The sequence below is a fragment of the Octopus bimaculoides genome, chromosome 15 (genome assembly GCF_001194135.2).
Source record: "Octopus bimaculoides isolate UCB-OBI-ISO-001 chromosome 15, ASM119413v2, whole genome shotgun sequence".
Classification (NCBI taxonomy): domain Eukaryota; kingdom Metazoa; phylum Mollusca; class Cephalopoda; order Octopoda; family Octopodidae; genus Octopus; species Octopus bimaculoides.
The window spans coordinates 29,595,139-29,610,166 of record NC_068995.1 but is presented as its reverse complement, the minus strand read 5'-3'; the positions used below and the strand labels follow the sequence as shown (position 1 = coordinate 29,610,166).

The 15,028-nt window shown below is 35.2% G+C and overlaps 1 protein-coding gene across 8 annotated transcripts in view; it reads left to right on the top strand.

The window, feature by feature from the left end:
- The window catches only part of LOC106870248 (zinc finger protein 474), a 162,360-nt gene that overhangs the window by 70,073 nt on the left and 77,259 nt on the right, over nucleotides 1-15,028 (top strand). Inside the window, exon 1 of one of the 8 annotated variants that reach the window (XM_052973222.1) lies at nucleotides 7,641-7,835. The exons of the other annotated variants lie outside the window; for them this stretch is intronic. The gene's annotated coding sequence lies outside the window, so the exon portion shown is untranslated. Of the gene's footprint in view, nucleotides 1-7,640; nucleotides 7,836-15,028 lie in introns of those variants that run through there. 8 annotated transcript variants of the gene reach the window in all.

Genomic DNA, 15,028 nt, shown 5'->3' with positions numbered 1-15,028 from the left:
ATATATATATATATATATATATATATATATACGACGAGCTTCTTTCATTTTCCGTCTACTAAATCCACTCACAAGGATTTGGTCGGCCCGAGACTATAGTAGAAGACACTTGTCCAAAGTGCTACACAGTGGGACTGAATCCGGAACCAATTTAACTCCTGCCTTTTTTTTTTTAATTCGCCATTCAAAGCTTCGTTATTTGAGGAAGGTGAAATGTAATTTTTATATATGAAAAGTTTTTTAAATTATTGACAGAAATATGCACTTATTTAAAATGCAATAAACCTTACACTGTTTCTACATATATAGAAAAAAACTTTGAAGAAAAATATGTGTAATTTAATCAAAGTATCATACACACTGTCTTTTATTCCTGTAAAGATATATATGATACTCCTGGTGGTTAAGTTTTTATTTTTATAACTAAAGGCATCAAAGGTTGACAAGTTTTTCTTCTTCATATGAACTTGGAATTCATATCTTTAATAATTCAGCACTACTTTTACAGACCTTTTAACGTTTATGCTTCGCTCAAAATTCGGATCGTTTTCTGTCAGTCACTTTAAGACACGAGTTATTTCACCAGGGCTTTTAGATAAGAACTCTCTTGTTAAAACCTGTCGTGGAGGAGTCACCTGTTCACTCGCTGAACTAGAGTGCAGTTCTGTTAACTCTTTAAGGTCAAACATGTGTGGAAGGTTTCGTTCATTCGCACCAGATTCTTCAAATCCCACTCGTTTGAACAAAACTATTGCTGATTGAGACCGTTTCAACCTCTACCTTGTGGTTTTCCCTAACTCTCTTTGGACGCAATGTTTTTCCAGACCACGGTGAGATAGACGATTAACATCTTGCTAGGCATCTATATTTTTTATGGCTTACATAATATTATTTTATCAGAATTCTTTGACAGACTGATGTTTATCCTTAGTCTTTATAATCAACTGATTACTTTTTAGATAATATTTCTTGGAAACGGTAATAAATTCTTGATTCTTGGGATGTAATAGTAGTTTGGTGAAATACAAAACTACTAAACAGATATGTATGTTTGGAGTGGATGAAGATTAGAACGATGACAATGAATGGTGTTCGAAAAATGTTCCTCTTTGTAATTGACAGCAAGACAGAAATGCTTAACAAAACATCCAGGAAGCAAATTCTGTATCTATCACAAGCTGTTCTGTTATATTTCCATGTAACAGGAACACTAGATTTGGAGACGCTTTCTTTTACTCTTGTAGTATTAGGATGATAACAAGCAATAGCTTAAAGTTTCAAATCTCCAAAAACATTAAATCTTAACATACCCTAAAGCCTTTTCCTCTACCTTTTAGATAACCTACTTACCGTCACCTTCAACAATGTTCAGCTTACGCAGATGAGTCCACCCTTCATGCTTCTCTCGCTATCTCTGAAGTACCGTCAACATACAGCCTAGATATCTCATGTTAAATCTACACTGAATAGAGGAGGACTTGATAACATCCGACAACAGCCTTGCTTCCTCCACGACTTTGAAAATCACTGGATTAGGAATAGATAGATCGTACTGTATTTCTTCTAAGTGCCAGGTCAACTTTGAATGTGAAAGAATTTAAGTGATTGGATTGACCCCAATTTATTCTTCTAGTATTTCATTCAGTATGGGACTCTTAACGTAGTCGCTCGATCTGCTAAAGATAGCAACTAAATTCCTCTTAGATCACACTCTACTGCTTTCATAAAGATGTTATCTAAAACTACACTGGATAATATACTTTAGAAAGAAAAAAAAACGAGTAGGTCACGTCTGGAACGCTTTTCATCACATATATGCAAAATCAGGGCTGAACTGGCACTGAACTACAACAATAATTAGTATTTATGTTTTTCGATCCGGAGACATGAACATTAAAGAGGATCTCGGCGAGATTTGAGGTGTGTCTAAAAAGAAAATAAATACATTTAGCCAGACAACGTACCATTTCTGCAACTGAATTGCCTCAATGAATATCGATGTTTTAGACCTGAAGAAAGCCATAAATGTATTGAGAAGAAGTAGAAAACCGGATTTAGTTACTTGTAATTATTTCATCAGTTCTGCCTAAATGAAAGATATAGTCGACTTACGTGGGATTCGAACCCGACAACTTAAGGATTCAGAAGCACTTTACTATTTTCACCTCTCTACCATCGTCACCACCTCAGTAAGGATGATTCTTTCTTAGACACAAAGCAGGAAACTTTGGTGTGAGAACACGGTTGATTATACCGACTTGACTAATACTTTATTTTATCGATCCTGGAAGGACGACAGGCAAAGTTGTCCACGGTGGGATTCGAATTCAGAACATTAAGGGCTACAATGTATTTTTTCTGACGTCCTAATGAATCTCCAAACCCACCTTTCCTTAAATATTATGAGAGAGAGTGTGATAAGGAGATGGTGAGATGGCCACAAGCATTTGGGAAATGTCCAAAAGACAAATTGGTATCTTGGAGAGAAATGAATAAAATACGATGTAGACATGCACATCTCTTGTTTCTTCAGTGAACCTGTTTCCATTCGAAATCTTAACGTCTCATAAAGTCCAACTTCCTTCTTACGTCACCCCAATAATTATACAAAGAGAACAAACGCGGTTAGTTTCTTTCAAGGCAAAGGAAACTGATCTCATTTTCTCAGATACCTTATAGTAATTACTAAAGTAAAGATTATTCAAATATAAAAATCACTATTACAGATGTTTATAGCGAAATCTTTGCTACATGTAATGCCCTCGGCTGTGATGATATGTTCTTATTTACATAAATTATTCTGTTTGATGTAGAGAGCGGTGAGTTGGGAAAATAATAGATGGCCACATTAAAATATCTTATAATATTTATATCCTCAAAGGCGGCGAGCTGGCAGAAACGTTAGCACGCCGGGCGAAATACTTAGTGGTATTTCGCCTGCCGTTACGTTCTGAGTTCAAATTCCGCCGAGGTCGATTTTGCCTTTCATCCTATCAGAGTCGATAAATTAATTAATCGACTGACCCCTCCCCCAAAATTTCCGGCCATGTGCCTAGAGTAGAAAAGGATATTTATTTATCAGTTGACTTTAACTCATTTTCGAACAAATTGGTTCCCAGCTTTGTGAAACGAATAATATTCTGTTAGTGATTCTAAATAACTATTCGCACAAGTGCCTATTAAGTGATTTCTTGGCCTGTTTGGACAGTAATTATTCTAATTATTCCATTCAATTCAGTTTGGCCGTTTCTAATCCGTTTGCTATGAGCTTATATCCATTTTCCGGACCTCACAGAACTTATAATGTCTTTTATTAGTAAGGCAGCGAGCTGGCAGAGTGGTTAGCACGCCGGGCGAAATGCTCAGCGGTATTTCGTCTGTCTTTACGATCTTAGTTCAAATTTCGCCGTGGTCGACTTTGCCTTTCATCCTTTCGGGGTCCATAAATTAAGTACCAGTTGCGTAGTGAGGTCGATCTAATCGACTGGTCCCCTTCCCCAAAAGTTTCGGGTCTTGTGCCTAGAGTAGAGAAGAATATCTTTCATTAGTACAAGGTGAGCCAGTATTTGTGGAAGAGTGGGCTATAATCTAGCGAAGCAAGTCCAGTGTGCTACTTGTAGTTATTTTATAGACTCCGTAGACATGTTAAGCAAATTATCTCTAACGGATTTTGAACAAAGAATATTGAGTGACTCAAAGTTAGGTTATTTATTCCGGACCTCAGCATTGTTTTAGATTGTCGGTTGAATTGGTTGACACTTTTCGGATGCAAAGACTCATATCCCGGCAAAAGACTGATTTTATAACGGGAGAGTAAATTTGGTTGCATCGATTTAGGTGTTGTAACGTATTTCATCAAATGCGAGAAGATAACAAAAAAAAAAAAAAAGAGAAAATGAAACGTCGGAAGACAAGACAAAATGCTGTAAAGTATTTTGTAATGTGTTCTACCGTTTTTATTTCATATATTGATTTGTTACGTTGGTACAAGGTTACATACTTGTAGATGGCTATGGACCCGTGGAATTTCGACGAGAAACATAAATTAAATTATCTTCGCTATAAAATCATGATAATGAATAGCATGCTCTCATGTACGTACGAAGCAAAGAACAATGTCGCTGCGGTTTCCACCACCGCTACCATTACTAAATAAACACACGTCTCTTATAAAATGTAAAAGACACTTTGTGAAAGTTGATATTTACGAAGTGGACATCGAAATTCAATTTCAACATGCGTTAAACCAGACAAACTTTTAAATATATAAGTTTTGTTAATAGAGAGAAAAAAAAATTGCGCCGTCGTGTTCTTTACGTCACCAGAGGCACCAAAACCATCATAAGGCGGTCAGCTGGCAGAAACGTTGGCACGCCGGGCGAAATGCCCAGCGGTATTTCGTCTGTCTTTACGTTCTGAGTTCAAATTCCGCTGAGGTCGACTTTGCTTTTCATCCTTTCGGGGTCGATAAATTAAGTACCAGTTGCGTAGTGGAGTCGATCTTATCGACTGGTACCCTCCTCCAAAATTTCAGGCCTTGTGCCTAGAGTAGAGAAGAAAAGAGGCACCAAAACCACCATGGAAAACATGAATTATTCATCTTTGCTATGAAATTTTGGGATAAACGTATGCAGTTATTCTATTAACACACGACAACTTACATTTTTAATTCGAACATCAGCTAATTTTTCAAGCTACTTGAAAACGTACTGTAAAAAATCAAATCAAGTCAATGCGAATTAATTTTAACTAATTTCATCAAACTTCAATTTTATTTAAGCTAAAACGTGAGAGTATCTCTAGTAATTTCTCATTGTTAAAGTTCTATCATAATCTCGCTTATCAAATTTGATAACATGAATGCAGCACAAATTTCAAATTTTAGTCGGCAAGGTGGCCCCCACCTGTAATCAACACAACCATTATAACAACAAACATCATCATCCCCTTTGTCTCTCAAATTACTATTATCATCATAACAACATCGCAGCAACCGACACTACTGCCATGACTATCCCTTAGCTTGACGGATTCCTTAGGTCGAGATCGGTCGACTGTATAATTTATTTAGGCAGAAATGATAAAATAATTATAAGTAATTATATTATAAATATATTTGGTATAGTTGTTTGAATTGGTGTCATGATGTAACTGATATCGTCAGCTGCTTTTAGATACAAGACAATGTCAGCCATTGTGGGATATAAACACACCTCGGGAATAATATAAGGCATATAGTCCAGTACTTTATAGTTTCTACGAAATCCTTTATATTAATATCAGTTTATATATTTAATTATATATCGCAATTCGTAACTCACCAACTACATGCTGGATACTGCTTTACAACGGCAATCACTGGTTCATTGCATTTTAGACTGAGAATAACAAGTGAGAGTCTATAGCTAGATAGTTTACTAGTTTGCACTCACTAATCTTGTTTTGTTAGCGTCTGCGATGTTAGTCAGTGTACAATGGCCGGCACCTTTACGTTTATTGATTCCCTGACCAATACACCAAACTTAAAAGTCATTGAAGCAGAATGTCAAGAGAAATCAACATATCTCTATGTAATAAAATGTAAGTGGATCATCTGTCGATATTGTTGATACATGTTCTCACTGATCAACAGAATTACCTTCTTCTCGAAGTTTAGTGAATGTGCAGGCAACACACTTTTTTCCTTAATGCAGAGCAGTGGGACAAGACTCGTTATTTGAATTACCGGTATCGTCCATCCATATTGTGTCTGGGAATCAAATTTCAAGGACAAAACTAGGTTCGAGTCGAGGTTATTAGCAGAGACTATGGTGTCGCTCTGTGGGATCGAACACTAGCTTCCATGAATGCAAAGACAAATTCTTAACTATTCGACCATGCTGTGGCTTTTTATGTATGTGTGTACTTGTAGACATGTACGTATATGTGAAATTGTGTGTGTTTTTATATTGAACAATTTTTTGACCATGCATGTATATGACTGAATTAATTCACACATATGAATAAATGCATACATGAATACATAAAATAATTTCTGTTACGTATGCTAATGTGCGAATGAGTGAATTTATTCCAGTTCGTTTGTATATAAATGAGAATATGAATAGTTGAATCAATAGATGAATCAATATCGAGAGAACTATTACAGCGTAAATATATTTCTGATATAGAAGTTTCTACATTGTCGTACGGAAACATGAAATTCTCACCAAACCAATCTCGTGATTTGGTTTCAATTAGTTTAATGAATTTAGGTTTCTAATAATTTCGGAAAATGCAAACTCTTACAAAATCCTATTTTTGCAGTTCATTAAAAGCTGTAAATCTTGTTACCCATTAATGGATGTTTATGAATATAAAGGTCCAAGTAATTTAGCTGATAACTAATTATTGGAATACATCGCAGGTTTTGGTGCGTTAAGATAGAAAAACATTGCATGCTTGAGTGACATGGTGCGGTTTCAATTTTGGATTGAAGCTATTTTACTTAATTCACACTTCCAATATGGCGTCTCTTTACGAAAAGAGAAAGCATTATTCGAGGAACGTCACACCGACTCATTTACAGTTTCATGAATATAAAAAAAAAAAATCCATGAAAATAAGGTGGTTGAGATTTCACTTAATTTGTTTCAAGGATGAGAATTCACTAGACTTTCGTTACTCTTAGTTCTATCATGAATGTCCCGTAATCTCATAAAAGGGTGGGATTTTACCAATATTCTATGAAAAATACGTAAACGAGCATAATGGAGTAAGAAATTTTACATTTTAGCGAGTCCAGAATAATGCAAATTTCAGTTCACAGCTAAAGCCACATGTCACTGTTATTTAGAAAGTTATGAATGTTTTAAAATCTCACTTCCACGCCATCGCAAAATCTTAATTCCTGTATTTATCAGAGAAGTCAATACTGTACTGAAATCATAGAACTGGATGTTAAAAATATTTAACAATGAGTAACAAAAGTTTAAAAAGAAAAGTTAATACGTATATCGTAATGACAATAACAGCCAGGATTGCCTACGTCAGGTTGACGACAATTGAAGACTATAAATACAAGCACGATCGAATACCAAGCTTAATAGCTTCATGTGTTAAGGTAGTGGGATTAACTCTTATTGATGAATAACTGTGGTACTGAAGTCAGCTTTACAAAATTGACTACTGAACAACATATCGACGTTACTCGATCTTTCCATTAACGTCAGCCATTTTATCCTTTCTTCTCGCTCAGCTTTCCTGCAATTATATGTTTCGTCTTTTTCTCATTTGCACATATGGACATCCATCCTCATACAAGGACAAACTCACAATCGTAAACATTCGTGCGCACGCACACACACACACACACACATACACACAAACACACACACACAAACACACACTCTCTCTCTCTCTCTCTCACACACACACGCACGCACACTAATATGCATATGGAAAAAATGCACGTGTTAACATGATTCAAACACATACACACGTGCACTAACCAGCACGGTAGATCATGCTAAAGTATACTATACATACATAAACAGATACATACATACATACATACATATGCGAACTTGAACGACAAGTTGCGTATTTGGCGTGGGAGACTATTTATCGAAAATACGATGACTACTACTCCAACTATGGAGTCACAACTATCAGCCTTGTTAAATAACTGGTTAATCTTCAGATGAATTAACTGAAGGAGCCTTGTTTTCACGATCACAGTGATTTTCGACTAAAATTTGAATTTCGCATGCAGAGAGTTACTACAGACAACATGGCTGGAGACAACATCAACAACAACAAAACCGAGGAACAGAACGAAAACAACAGCTCAACAGGTAAACAAATTATTTCTAGCTGTAGTTATAGAAGAAACCGTAATTACAAAACTCATTTCTCTTGGAGTTATGAATTGAATAATGATCTATTTAACTGCTACAAAAAAAGCGAACCAAAACCACGCTGTTGGCTATATGAAGCGATTGAAATCATATTGGGACGATCTGCATTCAGAATTAAATCATTTTACTGCGAAGCAACAATAGTGGCTCAAGTAACTGACCACTGTCTCCCTACTACGACTATGGCAAATAGCAGGCACAACCGTAACGGTTATTGTAGTAGTAGTGGTAGTGAAAATTATATATCGGTGAAATGTACCCTTACTGAAATTTTCGGAGAAAAAATAACTTTGTCACTGTTGTTTATGACATATTTCATCTCAGTTACGTTTGTATGAATAAACGAGCGTATCTGAAGCATGTTTACTTCATGGCACCACCACAATCGTTCGTGCATTTCTACTGCCTTTAGTTTTTTTTTCCTGTTTTTCAGCTACTATTTTCGGAAAGACATTTTTGTCCCCTCCCCTCCAATTTCTTAATTTTTCACATTTTTCCGTAACTCTAACCCTAAAATCGCAACCTTAACCCTAACCCTAAAACCCCAACCCTAGCCCTAAAACTCCAACCCTAACCCTAAAACCCTAACCCTAACTCTAACTCTAAAACGCTAACCTTAACTCTAAAACCCGAACCCTAACCCTAACACTAAAGCCCCAAAGCTAAAACCAGTACAAACGCACGAACGATGTCATAAATAACAGTGACAAACGAAATATTCACCGCTGATAGTTGTTGTTGACAAACAACGGCAGTAATTTTATTCAGCTGAATACACGTCATTGATTGGTTGAAGTTACCGAAATACGACAACTTTAACACGAAATAACTTTGAAAATATAATCTTTTCTCAACAACACTAAGAGTAAAAGATATTTTATATGACACATTCTACCGAAGTTTGAAAGTGTTTAGTTACAAAAAATTAATTTCTCGATGTGCCGTTCAAAGGGAAAAGATCCGTAGAGATTTATAATTTGCGGCTTACAAGTTATCCCTGATTTTCTTTCTTTTTTGTCCTCACTAACCAAAACGTTGAATTATTTCTCACTTCTTAACACTATATATAATTATATACTGGTACACTTGTCCTTTTTCTAAAATTATTTTACAGGTTGTTAGGATATCTTATAACCTAAATTTCGAGCAAGGAATATAAATTTCATCAAATTCACTTTACTGTAAACTATGACGGAGTTGTTTAATCCATTTATAGTAGTTCACTTTGCAACCAGGAAGTGCCAGGTTCGATTCCACTGCATCACATCTTGGGCAAATGTCACTTTGTATAGCCTCGGGTCATTACATACCTTGTAAATGAAACTAGGTAGAAGGAAACTGCCGAGAAAGTCACCAGATGGATTGTGTTACTAATTTAAAATCTAAAACCTTGTCACACACTGTGTCAAAACGATTCTACCTGAGAATTAAATTAAAAGTATATATTTGTGGAATGTTCAGTATCTGGAGTGTTAATTCAGGAGGAAAGAATTCAGTAGATCGAACAACTGAACCCCCATTGTCGAACGACGGAGATCCTCCTCCACCTCCATCGCCGCCGCCGCCGCCGCCGCCGCCATTACTACCACATGCTTCAAATATTTTGATTTATGCTGTACTAGATATATGCGTGTGAAGTACTTTTTTGTTCTTGAAATTATTACTGGTCAAACTTGTATATTTTGGTTTACTCCACCAGGGTGGGTGATAGATGAGAATGTTTTTTTTTTCAGTTGTTTGCATATGATATATCGAATCACATTCATCCTTATAATGGCACACACACACACACACACACACACGCACAATATTATGTGAACTTCAATCGAACTCATAAATTTTTGACTGATTGAATCTTTATAATGCCATTGATATCGATCCGATTTTATGTGAAACGATAAAGCTATTAGATTCTCTTAAATGAAAACTGACTGAAAACTGTTGCCATATTTGTAGCCCGTTTCGAATATTTACAGAACTTAACTGAAATTTACAGTTCTTGTTTAGATGTAATTGGTATTTTTATGGCAGAATGAAGAGTGGTAGAAGGATTGTGAAAAGACAGAATTAGTAGAGCATCGGATAAAATATACTGCCAGATTTGGTCACAATGTTTATTCTGTGCTTTTACAAGCCCCTATTGAGTAGACTTTACCTGCCATCATTCTGGGGTCAGTAAAATAAGGACTAGAGTTTATTTGGTCGACCATCTTCTACTCGAACTATTTGTTGTTGAGTCTGTTTTTAGAAACCATTATTTTTATGCAGGTCAGAAATTACATCGGCATAATTGCGTTTCGCTGTAGGATTTAATTCTGAAATCAAATCCTACCTCGATTGAATTTACCACCCCAACACTTATAAACAATTTATAAACTAAGCAATAATATCATAGATTACCTCTGCCAATGTTAGAAACCAGTATTTTTATGTTTGCTATTAAATCATCGATGTTAACTGTTTTAATTATTCTATTCGACAATTTATGCCAATCCCATGTGGGTGGTCACTATTTATTTATTCGAACTTTAACAAGATTTCCTAAATATTTCATAATTCTAATTCATTTAATTCATATGCCATTTATTCATTTTGTTATTTCATGCTCAAACGAAGCCATTCCTGAGCAGTTAGATATGATTTAAAAGGAATAATTTGTACCTTGAGGGGAAGAATAAATTGAATAAGTAGTAATTTTAAAAAAATGTTTTCTTCGGTTTTGAAATTATCTCCATAAGGAAAGATGAAGTGTTTCAATTCCTAGGAATTGAACCGAGAACTTTCTGCCAAATTTACTCAACAAAAAAGAAAGTAGAAAAAATGACAAGAACAAATCCAAACAGGATAAGGATAACTAAGGGTTGTCAGCTTTGTGTAGGAGTTTTATGGAAATCAGATGAAAACATTTACACATCGATCGATAAAAATATGAAGTTTTTTTTAAATAAAAAAAGTCTGGATTGTTTGTATTTTGCATGAATCAAATATTATTTTAGTTTATAATTTTGCTCTCTACTTTGATCTTATTACTATGTAGAAGAATATTTCTGTTATAATTGTCCATCAGAAGTGTATTTTATAATTTTATTGTTCAAAGCTGATGTCTAAATTTGGTTGCTCTACAGTGTTACGAACACTTGACAACGAAAATATTAATAGAAATATTATTAAATTATTCGCTTACTTCATTTTACTCGAAAGGAATCTGATCATTTAATATGTATCAGATATAAAACAAAAACAACAGCAAAATCGATAAACTATGGTCAATGATAGAACTGACTAGCAAACGAATCCTACACTAAAATGATTACGCTTTTAGTTTATTGTTGGTGAGATACAGTGGCACCATTCTGTCTTGCTTATCAAGGCATTGCTTCCGATTTGGAGAATCCAAATATCTTCGCGTTGAAAGAAGTCATGCTTTCAGTTTATTTCGTTTATAAATGCCAGCATAGTCTAGTTTATAAGCTAAGAAATAGAAGGGTGCATAAATAGGTTAACAAATATATAGATAGATAGAGAGAGAGGGGGAGATAGTGGTAGAGAGAGAAGGGGTAGAGAGAGAGAATGGAGAGAGAGCGAGTGGTAGAGAGAAGGAATAGAGAGAGCGAGAGAGAGAGTAGAGAGAGATAGAGGGAGAGAGAGATATAGATAGAGAAAGAGAGAGAGAGAGAGAGAAAGGAGAGAGAGAAAAAAAGGAGAGAGAGAAAAAAGGAGAGAGAGAAAAAAAGGAGAGAGAGGGAGGGGAGCTGTTGAATGACTGTTAGATTTTAACTTGAGAGGAGCTTTATAGCGTTAAGTTGAAAGTAGCGTAAGTTAATCCCAAACTATTAAACATGGTTACTTCTTTTCCTTGAAAGTCTTCGTCTTTTTCTGAATCGTCATCATCATGGTATGAGTTAAATCACAATCAATCGTGTGGCCAAATTATGATCTTCATCGATCAGCGATCGACAGACACTCATGAATTAATATTGATTTCAGACATAGGCATAAGGCTTCCAAATTTGTGGAATGGAGAGAAGAGAGTCAGTCACATCATACCAAATACTTCTTTTATCGACTGGCAAAAATTGTTCTCGGCAGAATATAAAGAAACGTAACTAAATAAGTGTAGATGCAGCTCTGTGTAAGAAGTTTGCTTCCCGAGCACATGGTCCTAGGTTCAACCCCACTGCGTGGCACTTTGCACAAGTGTCTTCTACAATAGACTCGAGTCAGCCAGCTCAAACTATATCTATTTATCTATCTATCTATCTATCTATCTATCTATATATATATATATATATATATATATTACAATGTTGAAGTGTGTTAAACAATAAAAAACATATCTTGTAATGTTCATAAAGTTCAAATGGCGCTTTCATACGTTTTGTAGTAATCATCAATTTTCAAAATGTATTAACTGACAGTTGAGTTGAGGTGCTTGACAACTGTAGTAAAATGACTGACTTCTTCTTTTTGATACCTTTTAGAAGGTTCCGATAAGCTGAATTTTTCGAATACGGTTTTGACCAATCAGCATGCAACTTAAACGTCACGGTTTGCCGGGCGTACCGATATTACTGGCATAGACCCTGCCTTTATTTTAACCAATTAGCTTGCAGAGTGAGCAAACTTAGTTGGTTTTGATCGTTTTTATTTCAGTAGGTGGGAGTTTTCTGTAATTTGCTTATATTCATATGTTAAAGATATTTTTTAATCCACATCATGAACTGGTTGTTATATTATTGTTATTATTTCCGTTCAGAATGAAAAACCATAATGGACCGTCAAATAAACCCCAAAACCCTTTTCGCAAACTGAAAATATGAATAATATACCCACACGTAGGAACAAGGAACAAGCATACTTAACCAAACACCACAACCAACATACAAAGCGCACCAGAGAAAAGATGTTAATAATAGAAGAAATAATAGACAAAAAATGAATCTGTTTTTTAGGGTCAGGACAGCAAACACCGGAGAAAGAAAAAGTTCAAGAAGAAACACCTGTGGAACAACTGATAGGATAGACCTTAAAATTATTGATCTGTCAAAAAGAAATATAAACAGTGACGAACTTCGATTATAGATGAAAGGACTAACACTCACACCTACACTTACATTCAACCATCAGGAATTAGAGGAAGATATTCAAAACATTTGTCGGAAACTACGACTTGGGGAGTTTTTTACTGATAAAATTAATGAGAATGACAAATCCTTGGCGAAAAATAAATCAAAATTTAACCCGCGAAAAGGACGAAATACACTTCTAGATCAGTTCATTGATATCCTCTCCAGATTTCCACTGAGGCATAACATCAACGCAAGACCAAACATTTCAAAACTAGAAATGTCTGCCCTTATACGTCTTAAAAATAGCAACACAATTGTCATCAAACAAACGGATAAAGGGGGTGCCATTGTTATAATGGATACAGAATACTACCGGGATCTAGCTGAAGATCAATTGAAGGATATAACATTCTACCGCGAAATATTGACCACCGCATCATGAAGAAACTCAACTATTTAATCTTAAAACATTATAACTCCTTCACTCCTAATGAAAGGCACTATATTGCCAATTTTTAGTCGAAATCCAGCAACTTCTATAGCTTACCTAAAATACACAATCCAAAAGAAATACAAAATGCTTTAAAGGAACAAAGTAGTGAATACATAAAACTACTACAACCAAAAGACCTTAAACTAAGATCTATTATAGTTGATCAAGCCTGTCCTACACATCTTCCAAGCAACCTCATTGACATTATCTGAAAACCGCTATGTAGTCACATACCCAGTTTCATTCGGGATGACATCAATTTCCTGTCACATCAGCCCAAAACGACAGAATCCAGTTCACTGTTAGTTTTGATGTAACAAACTTATATACGAACATTCCACATGATTTGGGAATTACTGCCATAAATATTGGGTCGATAAACATAGAGAAGTGATCCCCAGTAAATTTACTGTAACCTTCATACTAGACACAGTCAGCCTCATCTTCGAAAACAATTCATTCCATTTCAACGGAAAAAAACTACCTTCAAATTCGAGGCACAGCTATGGGGACGCGATTTGCTCCAGTTTTCGCGAAATCAGTATTGGGATACTTGGAACAAAACCTGTATTAAAAAATTGAAGAGAACTACGGCATGACCTTTAAAAGACATATGGAGGACACATTGAAACTACACCTTGATGATTGTTTCCTAATTTGGACCAAATCTATAGAAAATCTGGAAGATTAATCTACACCCTAGTCTCAAATTCACAACAGAAATGAGCAACGTGCAATTATCATTCCTTGACATAATGGTAATTAAAAACAACACCACAATCACAACTGATATTTATCACAAAAGCACATATACCTAAATTTCAAATCATGCCACCCAACACACACAAAACGCAACATCACGAACTGTCTAGCCAGGAAAATTTGTACTATAGTAGATGATCCAAATACTAAGAACATACGACTTACAGAACTCGAAGGATTTCTGCTCAAGAAAAAATGCCCTCTCTTACATATAGAGAATAGCATACAACGAGCAAAAGAGATAGCTATAGAACAACTTAAGGCAACACGAGAAAGACGAATCCATCAACGGAACACAATACCATTTCTAGTAACACACAATCCGCACCACCAAAACATTTTTAACGTCATCAAAACAAATGTGCCAATCATGAAACAAAGTGAAAAATAAAAAAAAATAATAACTAATCAAACACTTATCTAAGAAACTATTAACAAAGGCAAAATTCAACATGAACAAACAGGATAAAACATTCACAGTATCCAAGTGCAATGATAACAGATGTGGAACGTGTCAATACATGCATACGCGTAGATCCGTTAGAACAAAAAAATTGTACAGATTTTTGCAAATGCAGATATGAACTACAAAAGCATAAATTTGCTGCATTAAACGCCCGAATTGCGAGGAACTATATACTGGCGAGACAGGGAATACATATATTATAGAAACGCTCACAAATTCACAGACAACAAATCCAGAACACTAATGTTCGCCAAATTCCAGAACATGTAACTTTATTCAACTGATATATTATTCTATACACATTTACACAAATTCGGGAATGCATATACATATATATATA